General features: G+C 44.6%; 1 long non-coding RNA gene across 3 annotated transcripts in view; it reads left to right on the plus strand.

Moving 5' to 3' along the window:
• LOC137202663 (uncharacterized) overlaps positions 1–9,198 on the plus strand; it is a 16,147-nt gene extending 6,949 nt beyond the window's left edge. For all 3 annotated transcript variants that reach the window (XR_010932758.1, XR_010932756.1, XR_010932757.1), the window contains exons 2-4: positions 6,454–6,528; positions 7,032–7,152; positions 8,670–9,198. This is a non-coding gene — a long non-coding RNA (uncharacterized lncRNA). The remainder of the gene's footprint in view (positions 1–6,453; positions 6,529–7,031; positions 7,153–8,669) is intronic.
• Positions 9,199–22,415: the final 13,217 nt, after the last annotated feature.

Below are 22,415 nucleotides of genomic sequence, written 5' to 3' on the forward strand. Positions count from 1 at the left end.
ATAGTAGAATAATAGGATAGTTTATGGATCTACCCATTTTGTTTATCCATTCACCCTTTGATGGACATTTCAGTCACTTCTACCTTCTGGCTCTTGTGAACAGTGCTGCTATGAATATTCGTGTATATGTATATATATATATTTTTTTGTTTGTTTGAACACCTATTATTCAATTCTTTGATGTCTATATCTAGGAGTGGAGTTGTTGAACCATAAGGTAATAAGGTAATTGTATATTTTTAATAAGTTTATTTATTTATTTTTGGCTGCATTGGGTCTTTGTTGCTGCGTGCGGGCTTTCTCTACTTGCGGCGAGTGGGGGCTACTCTTCGTTTCGGTGCGCGGGCTTCTCATTGTAGTGGCTTCTCTTGTTGTGGAGCACAGGCTCTAGGTGCGCGGGCTTCAGTAGTTGTGGCTCGAGGGCTCAGTAGTTGGGGCTCAAGGGCTCTAGAGCGCAGGCTCAATAGTTGTGGCGCACGGGCTTCGTTGCTCCGCCGCATGTGGGATCTTCCCGGACCAGGGGTCGAACCCGTGTCCCCTGCATCGGCAGGCAGATTCTTAACCACTGCGCCACCAGGGAAGCCTGGTAACAGTATTTTTATCTTTTTGAGGAAATGTCAAAAATGTACACATAGGCTGCACCATTTTCCATTTCCACAAGCAATGCTTAAGAGTTCCAATTTCTCTACATTGTTGGCAACGTTTGATATTTTCTATTTTTTTAATAACCATTCTAGTATGTGTAAAGGGGGATTGCACTGCGGTATTAACTTGCATTTCCATTATGATTACTGATGTTTGACATCTTTTTAAGAATTTATTGACTATTTGTATTTCTTATCTAGAGAAGTGCCTATTCAAGTCCTTTTCCACTAAAAAAATTGGGTTGTCTTTTTGTTGATGATTTGTAAACGTTCTTGATATATTCTGAAGAACAGACTCTTGTCAGATATATGATGTGCAAATATTTTCTTCCATTCTGTGAGCTGTATTTTCCCTCTCTGTGTATCACCTTTTGATGCACAGAAGTTTTTAAAATTGAGGAAATATAATCTGTCCATTATTACATGGATACTGTAACCGTCCTCCTTTGCTTATCTGTAACTTCCCACTCCGAGTGTAAGATAACTGGCTTCCACCTCTGTCATTTATTGAATTCATTGCTTGTTCCAGTCCAGATTACAGATTTAGTAGTTTCAGTATTGTTAGCTTCTATCACCATGGGAAAGAACTTAGACTCCAGTATTTATGTATGGTACATTTCGCCTTTATTCTACAGATTCCATTGTTTTCCATGGTTAATTAGGTCAAGTACCTTTTGCTCCCCCACACCTCACCCCACCAACAGTGAGTTTTGTATACTTCTAAATCAGTTAGATTCCTTGTCACATTCTCTATTCCATCCTGTGAAACTCCCATATCCTAAATAACTAAATTTGATTATATATTATTTACTTGTTGGGTTGTAAAAATCCATGGGTTTAAACTAATGCATAGTGGCAGGTATCCAACATTAAATTATCATGTGGAATATTTCAATGCCCCCCCCCATAACTTGTTTACCATCTCTGTTTTACCTGTTCCAGAATGTCATACAAACGGGGTCATACAGTGTGCAGCCTCTTCAGACTGGATTCTTTCACTTAGCAATATACATGTAAGATTCACCCATGTTTTGTGCATGGGTTGATGGTTTATTCCTTCCTATTTCTGAATAGTATTTCATTACATGTGAATGGGAGGAAGAATAATTTTCCCTCTACCCTCCTAGGTTCTTGGATGAGGACCCCCCCCCATAATAGGAGACATACATAATCATCCAGACAAGTGCATATAGAGAAATTTCCAAAATTTTGGCCGTGAGTCAGTAAAACGGAGTCATACAAAATCATCTGTTTCTGTGAAATAGTAGACTCTGAACTGTGTTTCTGGCAGAGGGAAGACAAAGATTGCTTGCCTAGCGAGAGCTAAAGCTTTTCACTAATATATGGGGAGAAGACTTTTAAGATTTTTGATTTGCCCTGATATGTAATCTTATGGAGGCTGTGGACTGAATTCTGGACAGTGGAATTTCTGGAAATACTATGTATCCATCTTGGTTTTCTTTTTTTAAATCAATCTGAGTGGATAAAATATCTAGTTTGTCTACAATTAGCTTTTTCCTTTCTGGTCTCAAGTAGTGATTTTAGTGGAGTAAGTTACTGTTCAACGGTTGGGCATGATAGGCAAGAAAGCATTGCGGATTTTTTTTTGGGGGGAGGGGGTGTTAATTGCACTTATGAGGTGAAGAAATAAATGTCTAATTTTTTTCAAGAAACATTATCAACCTTGAGACTAGTTGAATATCTTGAATACTGTAAATCGTGTTCAAATATCCTTAATAATAATATATTTTTGTTTTTGTTTTTGTTTTTTTGGCTGCACCAAGTGGCATGCAGTTTCCCCGACCAGGGGTCGAACGCGTGCCCCCCACAGTGGAAGCCCGGAGTCTTAACCACTGGACTGCCAGGGAAGTCCATGATATATTTTTGAAATGTCTCATGTTTTATGACAGGAGGCAAGAAGCACAATTAAAGGCAAGACACCCTCAACTTAGAGTTATTTCCTTGGATGTTCACATTTAAAGACACAGCTCTTGCTGGGAGAAGGGCCTGGGGAAGGATGGAAGCATTTAAAATAAGAATTTCTGGGGCATATTTCCTGTTATCAGAGATGTAGGGCAATTACTATTTAAGTTTATCTTCATTCTGGAGTGTCGGACAGTTCTCTTCCCAACACCCAGACATGAGAAGAAAGTGGAGACTTTCATATCGATAAGAAGGGTGGGTGGGCTTTGAATTCCTCCTACAGCTGCATTTCTGTTTCGTGCAGATGAGATTAGTAAAGCAAGGATGGTTGTTTTTAATTCTTCAAGGAATTGCATATCTTGCTTCGTGATCATTTCAAGAGGCTGAACTGTCCATCCGACTTCACTATCTTGGATTTTCCTCTTTATAACAAGGAGAAGATTTCCAACTAAGATGTAAATCAAAGAATTCTCGTGTGCAGATTAGAGCTGTGTGCCTTTGGGATGTTTTCACGAATCCTTCCACAAAGGCTTGGCGTGCTCTGTCTCGCTCAGAGCGCATGGTTCCATTTTAGCCCAGGTGGTCTTAGCAGAGGAGGCCTCACAAATCACTCCTCTCAGGCCTGAAGAGCAGCCTCCAACGGGGCCAAGTTCTGAAAATTAGCAGGAGGTTCTGGCCAAGGACCTGGCCATTTGCAGTCTCGGAGAGGGTTTTCTCCAGGGGCATCTGAAGAATGGCATGAGCAGAGTGTATATATATGGGGTGATGGTTGATTGTGTACATGGATTTTATTTTTTCCTCTAAATCTGATTTCCGTTCTTTTGTTTTGTTAAGGAAGTGATCTTAGGCTCGCTATGATACTTCTTCGTCTTTTTAAAAAATTTGATCATCTGAGAGGTTTCAATAGGATATTTGCTTTAGGGTGAGAACATTTATTTATTTATTACATCTTTATTGGAGTATAATTGCTTTACAATGTGTGTTAGTTTCTGCTGTACAACAAAGTGAATCAGCTGTACATATACAGGTATCCCCATATCCCCTCCCTCTTGAGCCTCCCTCCCACCCTCCCTATCCCACCCCTCTAGGTCGTCATAAAGCATCGAGCTGATCTCCCTGTGCTATGCAGCAGCTTCCTAGTAGCTATCTGTTTTACATTTGGTAGTGTATATATGTCAATGCTACTGTCTCACTTCGTCCCAGCTTCTCCTTGCAGCCTTGTGTCCTCAAGTCCATTCTCTACATCTGCGTCTTTATTCCTGCCCTGCCACTAGGTTGATCAGCATCAGTTTTTTAGATTCCATATATATGTGTTAGCATACGGTATTTGTTTTTCTCTTTCTGACTTACTTCACTCTATATGACAGACTCTAGGTCCATCCACCTTACTACAAATAACTCAATTTCGTTCCTTTTTATGGCTGAGTAATAGTCCATTGTATATATATGCCACATCTTCTTTATCCATTCATCTGTCGATGGACAATTAGGGGATGAGAACCTTTTAAAAATATCCTTGCAAATATCTTATCAGGTGTTTGGCCAGGACAACCAGTAAATTCTCCTGTATTGAACCCTTTTTTCCCCTCCCAGGCGGTTTCCAAAGGTATACTTATTCCTAAACATGCCTCAAAACCAATAAGCCTTATTATAGCTTAACAATGGACAAAAAGATGTCACTAAAGAGGTTGAAAAAAGAGCAGCCGTGATACAGAGTCACTCCCAAAGACAGCCAAAAGAAATAAAGACTACATGAGTCCCTGAGAGCTGGCAGCCCCTTAAGTAGCACATCAGCCTCAAGTGGGGCGCAGCCCACATTTCTGGACAACCAGCTACAAATTCTAAGGACCCAAATGTGACAGTTGGCTGCCAGTACACTCAGGCTATACAACCAGTGTTCCTTGCAGGAGGAAAGACACAGAGGGAACACTCTCAATGGATCCAGGCCAATCTCCCAGGATACCAAATGGGGCAAACGGGAAAGCAATGCTGTACCTGGAGGGAAAGGACACTGAGAGGACCCAGAACTGAGGGCCATGCAAAATCACAACGCCCAGAGAAGAGGTCCCCCCAAATGTTTCCTCATGCCAGTCTAGATATGAGCAAAGGAGAAGACAAGGAGAGATTGTCACTGCCCTCATTTGACCCAGTCAGAGCAGATATCTGGGAGGCTGACTTAGTCAGAATTATTACCTTTTCTTTGTTCTTTCAGACGTCCTGAGAATCCATCACAGCCTCTGGAGTGAGTGGTGTGCCCCAGCCTTCCCTTTGTGTTCACCAAAACTGTGAAAAAAGAAAACAATTTCCTCGACTTTCTCAGGATTAGTGGCTGGGGCTTGTAAATTACACTTACAGAAGACAGGTTAACAGGAGAAAATGTTTGTTTCCACGCACACAGGAGCCAACCAAAAAAGTCGCTCAATGCTAAATAATGAGAGTCAAAGGCTTATAACCTAACTTAACAGGGAAAGGGTGAGGGGAGAATTGGCTTCTATGGGAAGAACAGAGAGGTTTCTTCAGGAAAGACAAACAGGTTCTTCGGAAAACAATGGGATATGAGAAAGTTTTTGATAATGTTTGCGTCTTCTTCAGGGTCATAAAACACCTCACAGAAGGGACTTATGGTGGGTTTACTCTTGGTCTCTCTCCTGGGAATAGAAGCCACCCTGAAGAGGGAATTTACAGCAGTGGTCATTTCTCAGAAGTTTCTGCTTTTATTCAGATGAGGGAAGCTCCAAGAAAGCTCTTTTTTTCCTGCATCTATTGAATCTCAAGTATCTTCAGCTTAAATTGTCTTTATACCAACCATGGGGTTCTGTCTGGCTCTCCATACCTCCAACTTTGTTCTTCAAGATTCTTTGATCTATTCTGAGCCCTTTTTCCACATGAATTTTAGACTGCTTGTCAATTTCTGCAAAACACCACCTGGAATTTTGGTAGGGATTGACTTGAATCTTTATTTGTGGAGTATTGCCGTCTTAATAGAATTAAGCCTTCTGATCCATGAATATGGGATTATTTTCCATGAATTTAGCTCTCTCTTAGTTTCTTTCAACAAGCAATTGTTGTTTTCAGTGTACAAGTCTTACCCACATTTCCCTCACCTCTACTGGATGCTGATTCAGAACATATACAACCTCCGGGAGAAACTTGCCCCAACCCTGCCATTCACTGCTGCCTAGCTGGCCTGGAACTGAGTCACCAATAGCTTTTGTTCTTTACTTGATTCTTTTTTTAATTAATTAATTAATTTATTTATGGCTGTGTTGGGTCTTCGTTTCTGTGCGAGGGCTTTCTCTACTTGTGGCAAGCGGGGGCCACTCTTCATCGCGGTACATGGGCGTCTCACTATCGCGGCCTCCCTTGTTGTGGAGCACAGGCTCCAGACATGCAGGCTCAGTAATTGTGGCTCACAGGTCCAGTTGCTCCGTGGCATGTGGGATCTTCCCGGACCAGGGCTCGAACCCATGTCCCCTGCATTGGCAGGCAGATTCTCAACCACTACGCCACCAGGGAAGCCCTATTTGATTCTTAATTCCTTTAGAATTCATTATTTTACTCTCATAAGTGGTTACTGTCCTTGTAATAAATCTTTAAAACATGAAATGATGTTACTTTAATTATTCCAACGATAAGTGATAAATGGATCACACTGAACATATGATTTTAATCTTTTTAGAATTATACACATATTATAAAGAATTGAAATACCACCTAAAGGAGAAGAGAAGAGGTTTGCAAATCCCACCCCCAGAGGTGACCATCATGAACGGTTTGGTGCATCTCTCTCAGGCTCTGTCTCTCTCCTGTCTCTCTCTATCTCTGTCTCCCACACAAGCAGATTTGTTGACATCTCTGTTTATTTCACCTCTTTGTGGTCTTACAGATGGGATCCAGGCTGCAGATGGTTGGTCCTCATGCTTCCCACCTAAGAGAATCCTGAGGTCTCCCCTTTCATGAGGTACACACCCTGTCCCCACTTTCCTAGCTGCAAAGCATTCATTCGTCCATGTGGACCAGAAATGATGGATCCCATCCCCTCTCCATGAACATTCATGTTGTTGCCAGTTCCCTACTATTTCAACCAGTACTGGGATGGATACCCTTGAAATGACATCTCTGAAAAATTGGGCAAGAATTTTAGTGGGATCAAGTCTAAGAATCATCACTGCTAGTAAAGGGACGCACCTGTGGGACTTTGATGGGTCCTGCACACTGTTCTCCCAGAGATGAGTGTCTGGTCACTCTTCCCTCTAGGGGATCTGCTGGGGCCTCTTCTTCCTCACTTTGTCCCCTGGGCTGGTGGTCACCAGACTAGAAACCTGCCAGTGTGATGGTGACCAAAGCTGTCTCCATAGTGTTTAGTTTGCGTGTGTCCTCATCTGAGAGGCTGAGCATCTCTCACATACACTGGCCATATGCACGGCCTCTCAGTGGAATTGCATGTGTTTGCTCTCTTTTTAGAACATTGATCTTCAAGAGGTTTTTGGAGCACAGGTATTCTCCGGCCTTGGTTATGAGGAATGCTTTTCCAGTTTGTGTGTGTTGGCTCCTGCAAATCAGTTCATTCTGGGAACCTTCTGTCGTGAGTACTGTGGTGCTAGTTAGCTTTGTGATGACAAAGCCAACTCCTCTCCCTGCCTGTTTATGAGAAAAGGCCTGAGTCTGAGCCACTATAGATTCTCTAGATATCTTGGTACATGGACCGAGCCCCACCCTCCCATCCTGCCAGACCCCTTGTACAAACACCTCTATTTGAAGAGTTCTTTCGCCTCATCCAGAAAATAAACAGCACACGCCCCTCCCCCCCAATACCCAACAAACAAGCAGACAGACATCCAGCTGGCCTCCTTCTACCTCAACCTCTCCAGAGAGCCACTCTCTTAGAAATACCTTAAGCTCAATGACATACCGCTGTCTCCCTTTCTCTGGCACCATGCCAACCCCGGGTGAGCCCCGTCTTATGTGGACACGACAGCACCACTCAGGTTAGCCGGAGACAGTACCCCGAAGTGGCCTGATGGTACCACCGTACATTGAAAATGGCCTACACACCGAATCGGCCTTAAACACGGTGGTTCAGAGACCAGAGATGTGCATGTGCCTCCGATAAAATCACTGCTCAGGAGACCCCAGCGTCTGTCAGCGATCTTCTCCACATTTCACTGACCTTTACTCTTCCTCTTTTCAGCTGATATCTTGCTAGATCGTTCATGGAGAAGTTAGATCCCATTTGGCAAGCAGAATCATCTTCCCAACACATGAGAAGAGAACAGGCATAGGCCCGCACCCATCCCATCTTATCCCTCCTTGCCTGCCCCGCCCGTCATGTCAGAAACATGTGTCCCTCCTCTTGTCAGAAGCCTAACCCCAGGTAAAAGGACTTAGATGTAAAGGAAACCAGAATATTGTCTTGAGCTACGGACACTTCAAAAAACAAAGCAGGGCTTCCCTGGTGGCGCAGTGGTTGAGAGTCCACCTGCCGATGCAGGGGACACGGGTTCGTGCCCTGGTCCAGGAAGATCCCACATGCCGCGGAGCGGCTGGGCCCGTGAGCCATGGCCGCTGAGCCTGCACGTCCGGAGCCTGTGTTCCGCAACGGGAGAGGCCACAACAGTGAGAGGCCCGTGTACCGCAGAAAAAAAACAACAAACAACAAACAAACAAACAAACAAAAAACAAAGCAAAAACAACTCCCCCCCCCCAATACAGCAGGTGCAGAAGGGCGTTCTGAGCCTTCTCCTCTTCCTTCCTGGAAGCAGCAGATAACATGTCCCCCCGCCCCACCCCCAGCAAGACGCCTTCCCTCTGCGGGAAGTAGAGTGACATTGCGATCGTCAAGGGCAGACAGTGGAGAGTGAAAGAATTCTGTACAAACAGACCTTGTTCAACCTAATTCTCAACCTCCTTAGCCTCCCCACATAGTGTAGTTCCTTTTCCACAATCGCCTCTGTGTTCAACCCAACAGAAAAGAATTTCTGCCACTTCTCTGGGTCTTTCTTCATTTCCTTAGGAGGGCGCCCTGGGTCAGGTAAAACTTGTGGGAAATAAATGTGTATGGTTCCCTCCTGTGAGTCTGTTTCACGCCCATTTAATTCTCAGGACCAGCCGTCAGCTCTAAGAGGGTGGAGGTCAGGTTCGGTCTCGGCCACATCTTCCCCGCCGGCACCTTTGAATTCTACCTCCTTCCTTGGCTTGAGTCCTCAGCATGCTGACATGCTCTCAGCGACCATCTTCAGAAGCTCTGTGAACATGGGCTGGGTCTTTCAAAATGAAACGCATTCTTCCTCTATGATCCAGCCCTCAAACTCCTTGGTACTGATGGACCTAAATGAGTCGAATGCTTCCGTCTACACAGAAACTTGCATCTGGACGTTTACGGTAGCTTTATTCATAACTGCCAGAACTTGGAAGCAACCAAGATGTCCTTCGGGAGGTGAATGGACAGATAGACGGGGCTCCATCCATGCAGCAGAATGTTCTTCTCACTGAAAAGAAAAATGAGAGAGAGAGGGAGCCACGGGGTGACAGGTGGGGCACCTTAACTGCATGTCACTCACTGAAAGAAGCCAATCTGGAAAGGTGCCACAGCTTAGGGTACCAACTACCTATGACATTTGGGAAAAGGCAAACCACGGAAATGGTGGGTTGCTAGGGGTTTGTGGCGGGGTTAAGGGGTGGGGTATGATAAACAGCTCAAGCACAGAGGACTTTCAAGGCAGTGAAACTATTCATTGTGATACCTTCGTGGCGAGATACATTTGTCAAAACCCATAGAACGTACAACACCAGCAGTGAACCCTAGTGTAAACTCTGGACTCTGATGACCATGATGTGTCCATGTAGATTCAGCGATAATGACCAACACACAGAATGTTGATAGGCTAGTTGGGGAGAGGGAAACTCTGAGCACCTGTGTGGGTGGGGGGGAGGGGGTGGATGGAGAGAGCAGTAACAGCAGAGCAGGGGGCACGTGGCACCTCTCTGTACTCTGCCCAATTTTGCCGTGAATTCAAAACTTCTTTAAAAAAATAATAAACCCCATTTAAACAAAGAAACAAATGAACATTCCAGTAGCATCATATGACTCCTCCTCTTCAAGTCCTCAATTTGTCTGGACCACTTGAGAGTCAAACTTCAGGAGGCACTTGGCCTTTCAATCAGCATCCTTTCAAAGTTTCATCTGACGCCTGCTCTTTATCTCACTACACTCTTTTTTACACATTTTTAATTAAAAAATTTTTTTTGCCTGCAGCGTGCAGCTTGCCAGATGTTAGTTCCCTGACCAGGGATTGAACCTGTGCCCTCAGCAGTGAAAGCACAGAGTCCTAACCACTGGACCACCAGGGAAGTCCCCAACACTTAAAAAATATATATTTATTTATATATTTGGTTGCAACGGGTCTTAGATGCGGCAGGCGGGCTCCTTAGTTGCAGCATGTGGGCTTCTTAGTTGTGGCATGTGAACTCTTAGTTGTGGCATGCATGTGGGTTCTAGTTCCCTGACCAGGGATCAAACCCCGGCCCCCTGCATTGGTAGCACAGTCTTACCCACTGCGCCACCAGGGAAGTTCCCCCTTCTCTTTTTTTTTTTCTCTTTATACCTGAGGTTTTTTTTTTAATCTTTATTGGAGTATAATTGCTTTACAATGGTGTGTTAGTTTCTGCTTTATAACCCCCTCCTCTTTTTAAGATAGTGTTTTCTCTTCTTTTGTAAAATTGAGGTATACTTGACAGGCAATATTATGTATTAGTTTTCTGGAACACAACGTAGTGACTTGATATTTTTATACTCTACAAAATGACCACCAAGATAAGTCTAGTTACAATTTGTCACCATACAATGTTATTACAGGATTACGGACGCTATTCCCTATGCTGTAAACCACACCCCAGGACATTTGTTTTATAACTGGGATTTGGAACTTCTCGATCTTCCTCAACTAGTGCACTCATCCCTCCACTCCCTCCCATCTGGCAGCCACCAGCGTGTTCTTGGCACCTATGAGTCCATTTCTGTTTTGTGGTGTTTGTTCATTTGTTCTGTTTTGTAGATTCTACATATAAGTGATATCGTAAGGTAATTGTCTTTCTCTGTCCGCTACATCTCACTTAGCATAATGCCCTCTAGGTCCATTCATGCTGCCATAAGATTTCATTCTTTTTATGGCTGAGTAATATTCCAGTGTGTGTGTGTGTGTGTGTCCAGTTTTCATACATATACGTGAAAACTTCTTTATCCAATCGTCTATTGATGGACACTTTGGTGGCTTCCACATCTTGACTATTGCCAATAAAGCTGCCATGAACATAAGGCTGCATGTATCTTTCTGAATTTGTGTTTTGGTTTCCTTCAGAAAGATGCCCCCAAGTGTAATTCCTGCATCATATGGTAGGTCTATTTTTAATTACTTGAGGAACTTCCATACTGTTTTCCATAGTGGTTGTACCAATGAACATTCCCAACAAAAGTGCATGAGGGTTCCCCTTTCTCCACATCCTGAGCAATACTTGTTATTTGTTGTCTTTTAGATGGTAGCCATTCTTTGAGGTGTGAGGTGATAATCTCACTGTGGTTTGGATGTGCATTTCCCTGATGATGAGTGATGTTGACCATCTTTTCATGTGTCTTTTGGTCAACTCTATATATTCTTTGGAAACATGTTTGGTCTTCTGCCAATATTTTATTTGGGTTTTTTTTTTTTGGAGGCTGACTTGTGTGAGTGAGTTCTTGGTCTATTTTGTGTATGAACCACTTACCAGACATATTGTTTGTAAATATTTCTCACATTCAGTAGGCTGCCTTTTTGTTTTGTGGATGGTTTCCTTTGCCATTGAAAAAGTTTTCAGTTGGATGGAGTCCCATTGCTTTATTTTGCCTTTGTTTCCCTTGCTTGAGGCGACAGGTCCAAAAAATATTGCTAAGACTGATGTCAAAGAGTGTACTGCTTATGTTTTCTTCTAGGAGTTTTATGGCTTCATGTCTTGTTCTAGTTCTCCTAAAAATTCCATTGGTATTTTGCTAGAAATGGCATCGAATCTCTAGATAGCCTTGGGGTGTGGAATCCTTTTAACAATACGAATTCTTCTAATCCATGAGCATGGTATGTCTTTCCATTTGTTTGTGTCGTCTTCAGTTTCTTTCATCAATGTCTTCCAGTTTTCTGAGTATAGGTCTTTCACCTCCTCGGTTCGATGTATTCCTAGGTATTTTATCTTTGTTAATGTCATTGTCTATGGGGTTGTTTTCTTAATTTCTCCTTCTGGCATTTTGTTGTGAGTGTATAGAGATGCAACCGATTTCTGTAGATTGATTTTGTGTGCTGCAACTTAACTGTGTTTCCTGATGAGTTCTATTTGGTTTTGGGTGTCGTCTTCAAGGTTTTCTGTATAGAGTACCATGTCATCTGCAAACAGTGACAGTTTTACTTTTTCTTCTGCCATGAGATTCTTTTATTTTTATTTTTTTAAAATCTAATTACTATGACTAGGACTTCTTAAACCATGTCAAATGAAAGTGGCCAGAATGGTCAGGGTTAGAGTTAGGTTTAAGCATAACTGGGCCTCTTCCCCTTCCTCTCTCTCCATGTCTCTGACACCTCCATGAAGGACAGGACTAGTCCACAGTTACAAATGGCTCAGGGAGTTGAGCTGGACCATTGTTTTTCTGCCCCCTAGTCCTGGGCATAGTTTTGTGTACTGTCTGTGTATCTTCTTTGGCCAGGTGTCCATTCAGATCTTTCCCTATTTTAATTGGGTTGTTTGTGTTAGAGTTATTTGTATGTTTTGATACAAAACGTTTATTAGATATGTGTTTGCAAATATTTTTCTCCTGGTTTGTGACTTGCCTTTTGATTTTCTGAGTAAGGTCATTCACAGAGTACAAATCTTTAATTAAGTCCATGTTATTGCTTGTTTTCATTTTTAGATTGCCTTTTTGTGTTGTGTGTTAAAACTCCAAAGCTCATGATTTACATGGGCAAACCCAAGCTCATGTCAATTTTCTTCTATAGTTTTGAATAGTTTTGTATTTAAAATTTGCCTGTGGGGACTTCCCTGGTGGTGCAGTGGTTAAGAGTCCGCCTGCCGATGCAGGGGACACGGGTTAGTGCCCCGGTCTGGGAAGATCCCACATGCCGCGGAGCGGCTGGGCCCGTGAGCCATGGCCGCTGAGCCTGCGCGTCCGGAGCCTGTGCTCCGCAACCGGAGAGGCCACAACAGTGAGAGGCCCGTGTACCGCAGAAAAAAAAAAAAAAAAAAAAGAGTCCGCCTGCCAATGCAGGGAACAAGGGGTCGATCCCTGGTCCGGGAAGATCCCACATGCTGCAGAGCAGCTAAGCCTGCGCGGCACAATTACTGAAGCCTGCGCGCCTAGAGCCCGTGCTGCCCAACAAGAGAAGCCACCGCAATGAGAAGACCGTGCACCGCAACGAAGAGTAGCCCCGCTCGACGCAACTAGAGAAAGCCCCCATGAAGCAACGAAGACCCAACGTAGTCAAAAATAAATAATAAAATAAAATAAAATTTGCCTCTGAATAACTTTGAGTGAATTTGGTACAAGTTGTAAAGTTTGAATCTACATTCATTTCATTCCAAATGGTTTCCAATTAATTGCTCCTTAACTAATTTTAGAAAACGTTTGGGATAGAGACTCCATTTCAGTTTGAATTTCCAGTTTAATGGATTCAGCAGTTCTGTCAGTAGGGGCCGCTGTCTCCAGTGACCTGTGAGGGAGGCGCTGCCTGCACTTCCTGCACTGACCACATGGTGGCGCCGAGCTCCCCTCTCTGACCCACAGCGTATGCCCGTTCCCTGCGGACTCGATTGTGAGCGCAGCTGAGAGGCGTTGTGCCTCTTCAGGCGCGGGGGCGGGGGCTTCGGGTGGGACGCCCGGCTCAGCGTCTCTGCTGAGAGGAGCTCGGTCTCCGTCTCCTTAGGACTCGCTGGGGTTTCGGCTTCAGGACAAAGTGGGGCTGCGTCCACGCTGACTAGGGAACAGGTTTCCTGAGGACCCAGGTGATGCCTGAGGGAAAGGAGAAGAGACAGTGAGGAAAAGTGGGGAGAAGATTCCTGTGGGCGACTGACGGCTGAGGGGGTCCGTCTTCATGTGACCGAGGAAGGGCTTGGTGTGCAAAGCTGGGTTTTTGGTCAGGTTTGTGTGCAGGGTAGCCAGCATGAGTTATGGGGTGTCCAGTTTTCCCAGCACCATTTATTGTGGGGAGTGTCGTGCTCCGTGGGGTGTCCTTGGTCCCTTTGTCATAAATTAACTGACCCCGTCCTTGTGGGTTGAATTCTGGGCTCTCTGTCCTGTTCCTATGGTCCCTGTGCCTGTTTTGAGCCACTTCCACACTGTTTTGGTGACTGTAGGTTCGTAATGTAGTGTGAAGTCAGGGAGGGATATGCCTCCAGCCTGTTCTCTTTTCTCAGGGTCGCTTTGGCTATTTGGGGTCCTTTTTGGTTCCACACAGATACTAGGAGGATTTGCTCTATTTTGGGGGAAAATACCGTGGAATTTTGGGAGGGGTTGCATTCACTGTGTCCATTGCTTTGGGTAGAATGGGTATTTTAACAATATTAATTGTTCCGTCCCCTGAGAACAGGATGTCTTTCCATTTATTGGTGTGTTTTTCAATTTCTCCATCAATGTCTTAAAGTTTTCAGGGTGCAGATCTTTCACATCCTTGGTTAACTTTATTCCCAGGTATTTTGTTCTTTTGGATGCAGTTGTAAATAGGGTTGCCTTCTTTCTCTTTCTGATGGTTCATTATTAGTGTTTAGAAATGCAACTGATTTCTGTGCATTGATTTTGCAACTTTACTGAATTCATTTATTAGTTCTAATAGTTTTTTTTGTGGAATGAGGTGGAAAATTGGAATTCAAAAATCCCACTGTTTCTATCATATCCAGGTCGTCCACAACACGGAGGACAGTGGCTCCTAATATAACCTTCCCACAGTGCCTCTAAATGACATGTGGACTTTGGGTGAACTGGATCTGGGTAAAGCTTGGCTTCTATATGGAAGTTTGATGTTTTCTCTGCTTTTCTGGCGTGCTATTGGCATACATGATGTTTTGAAAAGTAATTTACTTTCCAGTAATTTCAAACATACAACTTTACATGCATAAAACAAGTCTTGTACCTTGATTAAATATACTCCTAAGTATTGATGTTGACATTATTTAAAACGGAATTGTTTTCATAAATTCTTTTTCAGATTATTTTTTGCTAGCATATACATATAAGACAGATTTTCATGAATTGATATTTTGTTCTATAACTTTGCTTAATTAGATGATTAGCTCAAATAATTTCTTTGCTGATTTTAGGTAGTTTTATATATAAGATGATGTGACCTATGTTCTGTGAAGAGACACAGTTTTAATTTTTCCATTCACCCATGGATGCCTTTCATTTTTTCCTCAAGAGTCTGGGTAGAACTTCCAGTCACTACTGAGTAACGGTGATGTAGGCCAGCTTCCTGGCCTTGCTCCTGATTTCAGGAGTAAATCTTTCAGTGTTTAACGTTGAGCATGATGTTTGCTGTGGCTTTTTGTACTACTCTTTTCCATATTGAACAAATTTCCTTTTAGTCCTGCTTTCTTGAGTGTTTATCATGAAATAACACTGGATTTTCACTGTAGTTTTTTTGCATTAATTGATATGATTATGTGTTTTTACTTCATACCATTATTGTGATTTATTACATTGCTTACTTTTAATATGTTGAGCAACCTGAAACTTCTGGTGTAGAGATACTTGCTTATGGCATTATCCACTTAAAGTTCTGTTGGTTTCATGTTGCTATTATTTTGTGATAGATTTTTACATTCATATTTATAAGTTATATTGGGGTAGTTTTCTTTTTTTCTTTATTTTTAAATCTTTTTTTAAATAGTGGTTTTATTTCATTTTATTTATTTATTTATTTTGGCCACATCCCATGGCTTGTGGGATCTTAGTTCCCCAGTCAGGGATCGAACCCGAGCCCTTGGCAGTGAAAACACAGAGTCCTAACCACTGGGCCACCAGAGAATTCCATAGTTTTCTTTTTTAAGATGTATTTGTATAATCTGATTAGATTTGGCTCAGTGTAAGTGGTTTGGAGGGTTAGCATTAGGGCTGGGACTGGTGTGAGGGCTGAGGCTGTGTATGGTTTATGATTGCTGTTAGGGTTTACGTTTTATGGTTATGACTTATTTATGTGTATGGTTAATGAATGTATTTTATGGTTTATGGTTTGGTTATGGTTATGGTTTTGCTTATTGGTTACGGTTTATGGTTTTGGTCTCAGGGTGTTAGCGTTCTGTGTTAGAGTGGGTGTTAGGGTATGGGTTAGAATTGATGTACAGGTACGATACGGGTAAAGTATGGGTTAGGGCAAGGTACAGGTTTAGGGTACGGGTTAGGGCTAAGGTTAGGTCAGGACTTCGGGTCAGGACCAGAGTTTAGGGTGAGGATCCATGTCAGGATTAGCGTCAAGGTTGAGCTCGGCCGTCGTTTTCTGCTCCTCCAGTCCTGGATTCTGATTGGTAGATGAATGAAATGTCTGCTCTGGTCACTCACTGTTTCAAATTGAGCTCAGCCTTAGTCAAGGGTTCTTAGGGCTTCAGAGGTCATGCAGAGTTTCCCTCCACCCTCCGTCCTGGGAAGTGTGATGCAGGCCCCACTCTGTCTGGGCAGCCCCAGGTCCAGCATGGCCCTGACATGCAGGATACTAAGTAGACATGTGTGTGTTTATATAAGACTCGGTGCATCAATCTGCCAGCCCCCAGGTGCTGCCTTTAAAAAAAAAAATTAATTAATTAGTTTATTTTTGGCTGTGTTGGGTCTTCATTGCTGCGCGGAGGCTTTCTCTAGTTGCGACGAGTGGGGGCTTCTCATTGCAGTGGCTGCTTTTGTTGCAGAGAACAGGCTCTAGGCACGTGGGCTTCAGCAGTTGTGGCTTGCGGGTTCTAGAGCGCAGGCTCAGTAATGGTGGCTAGCAGGCTCTAGAGCTCAGGCTCAGTTGTTGTGGCGCACGGGCTTAGTTGCTCCGCGGCATGTGGGATCTTCCTGTACCAGGGCTCAAACCCATGTCCCCTGCATTGGCAGGTAGATTCTTAACCACTGCGCGACCAGGGAAGTCCGGTGCTGTGTTCTTGAGGGCTGGTGGGGCCCTCCTGGGACAGGATGGATCCTTTGTTCCATCTGCATGGGTGTATAAGCAGGTCTCAGAACAGCCCTTGGCCTCTGAGCATCCAGGCAAGCATCCATGTTCCTCCAGCTCAGGTTAGCCTTGGCCCCTCAAGACCCCGTGGCCAATTACTGAGCTGATTGTGTCTTTACTCTTTAAAATTAAATCACTCTCTCCAGGAGGGCAAGAAGTTTACTTGTGAACTTGCTTAGGGTTAGGGGTAAGGGGTTAGGGTTAGGGGTTATGGGTTAGGGCTAGGGCTAGGGGTTAGGGGTTAGGGTTAGGCTTAGGGTACAGGTTAGGGTACGAGTTAGGGTACAGGTTAGGGTACGGCTACGGGTTAGGGTTAGGGTATGGGTTAGGGTTAGGGTACGGGTTAGGATTAGGGTATGGGTTAGGGTATGGGTTAGGGTACGGGTTAGGGTTAGGGTATGCTTTAGAGTTAGGGTATTTATTAAACCTCTTCCATTCTCCAGATATCACTTAGCATGGAAAGGAATGTTATTTGGGGTCCAGCCAAGGAGAAGACTTTAGACCCTAGGATAAGACAAAGAACACACACATTATAAATAAATCACATTACGATTTTGTTTTTAACCTGTCCATTAAAACAGTAGTGCTTAGGAAATCTAATGGAGACAGAAGCAGTAAAGGGTAGATTTATGGGAATAACATCACAGATTTTCTGTAGAATACATAGATTTTGACTGGTTAGAAAGTCAAGGAGGAATGCTTTTCTTCTGAAGATATAAACCCTCTTGTAAATTGTGATGTTATTGGAAGTTAGAAATTTTTTGTTGCTGTTGTATTGCTTTGTGTTTTCATGATTATTCTGCCTGCATCTCCCTTGTTAAACCTTTGATTTGGGGAAGAGTGCCATTACTGGAAATGAGTTCACAGAATTATTCTCAAAAACAGAAGGAAATGGTTCTCACCTAAATATTAAGAACTAATCTCTATACTGGTGTACTAACAGAATTATGATTCAGGGATAATAATTCTATGAAATGTAGTTAAACACACAATATACATTTTTTTCTTTTAAATTTCCATTGTTACTTTTAAAAAGTACAATTATAATTCAAGTTCTTTGTAACAATGGAAATTTAAAAAGATTAAAGGAAAAGAAAATATTTGAACACTTGCCATCCTTCCGCACTCCCTGAAACGACCAGCATAATGTATAGCTTTCTCATTTTATTCAGGTGTTCCTTACATGTGGAACATCATGTTTCTCACTGTAGAAAAACAGATTGAGCTCTCACACCTTTTATAGGCTACATAAAAGTCCATAGAACAGAAGTACCAAGTATTCCAGACTTATCTTTTGGAGGGGCATTCAGGTTACTTTCTGTCTTATTTTATTGTTCTGCTAATTTGTTTTAACCCCAGAAAAATATTTTTTAAAACACACACAAAAAATTAAGTTAAGGATAAGGATTAGGGTTTAGGGTATGGGTTAGGTTTAGGGTACAGGTTAGGATTAGGGTACAGGTTAGGGTTAGCAATAGGGTTAGGGTATGGGTTAAGGTACAGGTTAGGGTACGGGTATGGGTTAGGGTATGGGTTAATGTACAGGTTAGGGTTATGGTATGGGTTAGAGTTAGGGTTAGGGTTCGGGTGGGGTTAGGGAACAGGTTAGGGTATGGCTACGGTTTAGGGTTAGGGTATGTGTTAGGATATGTGTCAGGGTTAGGGTACATGTTAGGGTTAGGGAACGGGGTAGGGTTTGGGTACGGGTATGGGATAGGGTTAGGGTTTGGGTTCGGGTACGAGTTAGGGTACAGGTTAGGGTATGGCTACGGGTTAGGGTTAGGGTACATGTTAGAGTTAGGGTACGGGTTAGGGTTAGGGAAAGGGGCAGGGTTCGGGTACAGGTAGGGGTAAAGGCTAGGGTTCGGGTATGGGTTAGGGTACAGGATAGGGTAGGGCTACGTGTTAGGGTACATGTTAGGGTTAGGGTAGAGGTTAGGTTTAGGGTGGAGGTTAGGGTGAGGGTTAGGGTATGGGTTAGGGTTAGGGTACATTGTAGGGTTAGGGTACGGTTAGGGTAAGGGTTAGGGTTAGGGTTAGGGTTCGGGTGGGGTTAGGGTACAGAGTAGGGTATGGCTACGGTTTAGGGTTAGGGTATGTGTTAGGGTATCTGTTAGGGTTAGAGGGTTACGGTTAGGGTTAGGGTTCGGGTTTAGGGTTAGGGTTAGGGTTAGGGTTTAGGATTAGGGTTAGGGTTTAGGGTTAGGGTTAGGGATAGGGTTAGGGGGTTAGGGTTATGGTTATGGTTAGGATTAGAGTTAGGGTTAGGGTTAGGTTAGGGTTAGGGTTAGGGTTAGGGGTTGGGGATAGGGTTGGGGTTAGGGTGAGGGTTAGGGTTAGGGTTAGGGGACGGGGACGGTTTAGGGTACAGGTTAGGGTACGACAACAGTTTAGGGTGAGCGTACGTGTTAGGTTACGGGGTGGGGATCGGGTACGGGTATGGGTTAGGGTTTGGGTTCAGGTATGGGTTAGGGTACAGGTTAGGGTATGGCTATGGGTTAGGTTTAAGTTGTGGGTTAGGGTACCTATTAGAGTTAGGGTACAGGTTAGGGTTAGGGTACGGGTAGGGGTTAGGGTACAGGTAAGGCTACGGGTTAGGGTTAGGGTTTGGGTAGGGATTAGGGTACAGGTTAGGGTACGGCTACAGTTTAGGGTTAGGGTATGTGTTGGGGTACATGTTAGGGTTAGGGTATGTGTTAAGGTTAGGGTATGGGATAGGGTTCTGGTATGTGTTAGGGTTTGGGTTTGGGTATGGGATAGGGTACAGGTTAGGGTATGGCTACGGGATAGGGTTAGGGTGTGTGTTAGGGTACATGTTAGGGTTAGTGTATGGGTTAGGGTTAGTGTACGGGATAGGGTTAGGGTTAGGGTTAAGGTACAGATTAGAGTTTGGGTACAGTTTAGTGTATGGCTATGGTTTAGGGTTAGTGTACGGTTTAGGGTACGGGTTAGTGTTAAGATATGGGTTAGGATTAGGGTACGGGTTAGGGTAGAGTTTAGAGGTAGGGTTAGGGTTCGGGTAGGGGTTAGGGTACAGGTTAGGGTACAGCAACGGTTTAGGGTTAGGGTGTGTGTTATGGGACGTGTTAGAGTTAGAGTACGTGTTAGGATTACAGTAAGGGGTAGGGTTCGGGTACATGTACGTGTGAGGGATAGGGTGTGGGTATGGGTTCGGGTATGACAACGGGTTTGGGTTAGGGTATGTGTTAGGGTACGGGTTAGTGTTAGTGTATGGGATAGGATTAGGGTATGGGTTAGGGTAAGGCTTAGGGTTAGGGAACAGGTACGGTTTAGGGTACAGGTTAGTGTGACAACGCTTTAGGGATAGCGTACGTGTTAGGGTGCGGGTTAGTGTTAGTGTACGGGTTAGGATTAAGGTATGGGTTAGGATAAGGCTTCGGGTAAGGGTTATGGTTAGGGTTGGGGAACGGGTACGGTGGAGGGTACATGTTAGGATACGACAACGCTTTAGGGTTAGCGTACGTGTTAGGGTACGGGTTAGTACTAGTGTATGGGTTAGGATTAAGGTACGGGTTAGGGTAGGGCTTCGGGTAAGGGTTACGGTTACGGTTAATATTAGGGTTAGGGTTAGGGAACAGGTACGAATTAGGGTACAGGTTAGGGTACGACAAAGATTTAGGGTGAGTTTACGTGTTAGGGTACAGGTTAGTGTTAGTGTATGGGTTAGCATAAAGGTACAGGTTAGGGTAAGGCTTGACATAAGGGTTAGTGACACGGTTAGGGTTAGGAAACGGCAATGGTTTAAGGCACCCGTTAGGGTACAACAAAGTTTTATGGTTAATGTACGTGTTAGGGTACGGGATAGCATTACTGTATGGGTTAGGACTAGGGTACGAGTTAGGGCAAGGCTTCGGGGAAGGGTTAGTGTTAGGGTTAGCGTAAGTGTTAGGGAATGGGTACGGTTTAGGGTACAGTTTAGGGTATGACCACAGTTTAGGGTCAGGGTGCGTGTTAGGGTATGGGTTAGTGTTAGTGTATGGGTTAGGAGAAAGTATGGGTTAGGGTAAGGCTTCGGATAAGGGTAACGGTTACGGTTACGGTTACGGTTAGGGTTAGGGTTAGGGTTTAGAGTTAGGGTTCGGGTTAGGGTTTAGGGTTAGGGTTAGGGTTTAGGGTTAGGGATAGGGACATGGTTAGGGGGTTAGGGTTAGGGTTATGGTTATGGTTAGGATTAGGGTTAGAGTTAGGGTTAGTTTAGGGTTAGGGTTATGGTTAGGATTAGGGATTGGGGTTAGGGCTGGGGTTGGGGTTAGGGTTAGGGTTAGGGTTATGGTTAGGGTTGGGGTTGGGGACGGGGACGGTTTAGGGTACAGGTTAGGGTACGACAACGGTTTAGGGTGAGCGTACATGTGAGGGCATGGGTTAGTGTTAGCGTACGGGTTAGGATTAGGGGACGGGTTAGGGTAAGGCTTCGGGTAAGGGTTAGGGTTAGGGTTAGGGTTAGGGGACGGGGACGGTTTAGGGTCCGGGTGAGCGTACGACAACGGTTTTGGGTGAGCATACGTGGAACGGCACGGGTTAGTGTTAGCGTACAGCTTAGGATTAGGAAACGGGTGAGGGTAAGGCTTCGGGTTAGGGTTAGGGCTAGAGTTCAGGCTAGGGTTAGGGTTAGGGGACGGGGACGGTTTAGGGTCCGGATGAGGGTACGACAACGGTTTAGGGTGAGCGTACGTGTGAGGGCACGGGTTAGTGTAAGCGTACGGGTTAGGATTAGGGGATGGGTGAGGCTAAGGCTTCGGGGAAGGGTTAGGGTTAGGGTTCGGGCTAGGGTTAGTGTTAGGGGACGGGGATGGTTTAGGGTCAGGGTGAGGGTACGACAACGGTTTAGGGTGAACGTACGTGTGAGGGCACAGGTTAGTGTTAGCGTACGGGTTAGGATTACGGGAGGGGTGAGGCTAAGGCTTCGGGGAAGGTTAGGGTTAGGGATTGGGTTAGGGTTAGGGTTAGGGGACGGGGACGGTTTAGGGTCCGGGTGAGGGTACGACAACGGTTTAGGGTGAGCGTACATGTGAGGGCACGGGTTAGTGTTAGTGTACGGGTTAGGATTAGGGGATGGGTGAGGCTATGGCTTCGGGGAAGGGTTAGGGTTAGGGTTCGGGCTAGGGTTAGAGTTAGGGGACGGGGACGGTCTAGGTTCCGGGTGAGGGTACGACAACAGTTTAGGGGGAGCGTACGTGTGAGGGCATGGGTTAGTGTTAGCGTACGGGTTAGGATTAGGGGACGGGTGAGGCTAAGGCTTCGGGGAAGGGTTAGTGTTAGGGTCCGGGCTAGGGTTAGGGTTAGGGGACGGGGATGGTCTAGTGTCCGGGTGAGGGTACGACAACGGTTTAGGGTGAGCGTACGTGTGAGGGCACGGGTTAGTGTTAACGTACGGGTTAGGATTAGGGGACAGGTGAGGGTAAGGCTTCGGGGAAGGGTTAGGGTTAGGGTTCAGGCTAGGGTTAGGGATAGGGGACGGGGACGGTTTAGGGTCCAGGTGAGGGTACGACAACGCTATAGGGGGAGCGTACGTGTGAGGGCGCGGGTTAGTGTTAGCGTACGCGTTAGGATTAGGGGACGGGTGAGGGTCAGGCTTCGGGGAAGGGTTAGGGTTAGGGTTCGGGCTAGGGTTAGGGTTAGG

Source organism: Pseudorca crassidens, chromosome 11 (genome assembly GCF_039906515.1).
Source record: "Pseudorca crassidens isolate mPseCra1 chromosome 11, mPseCra1.hap1, whole genome shotgun sequence".
Classification (NCBI taxonomy): domain Eukaryota; kingdom Metazoa; phylum Chordata; class Mammalia; order Artiodactyla; family Delphinidae; genus Pseudorca; species Pseudorca crassidens.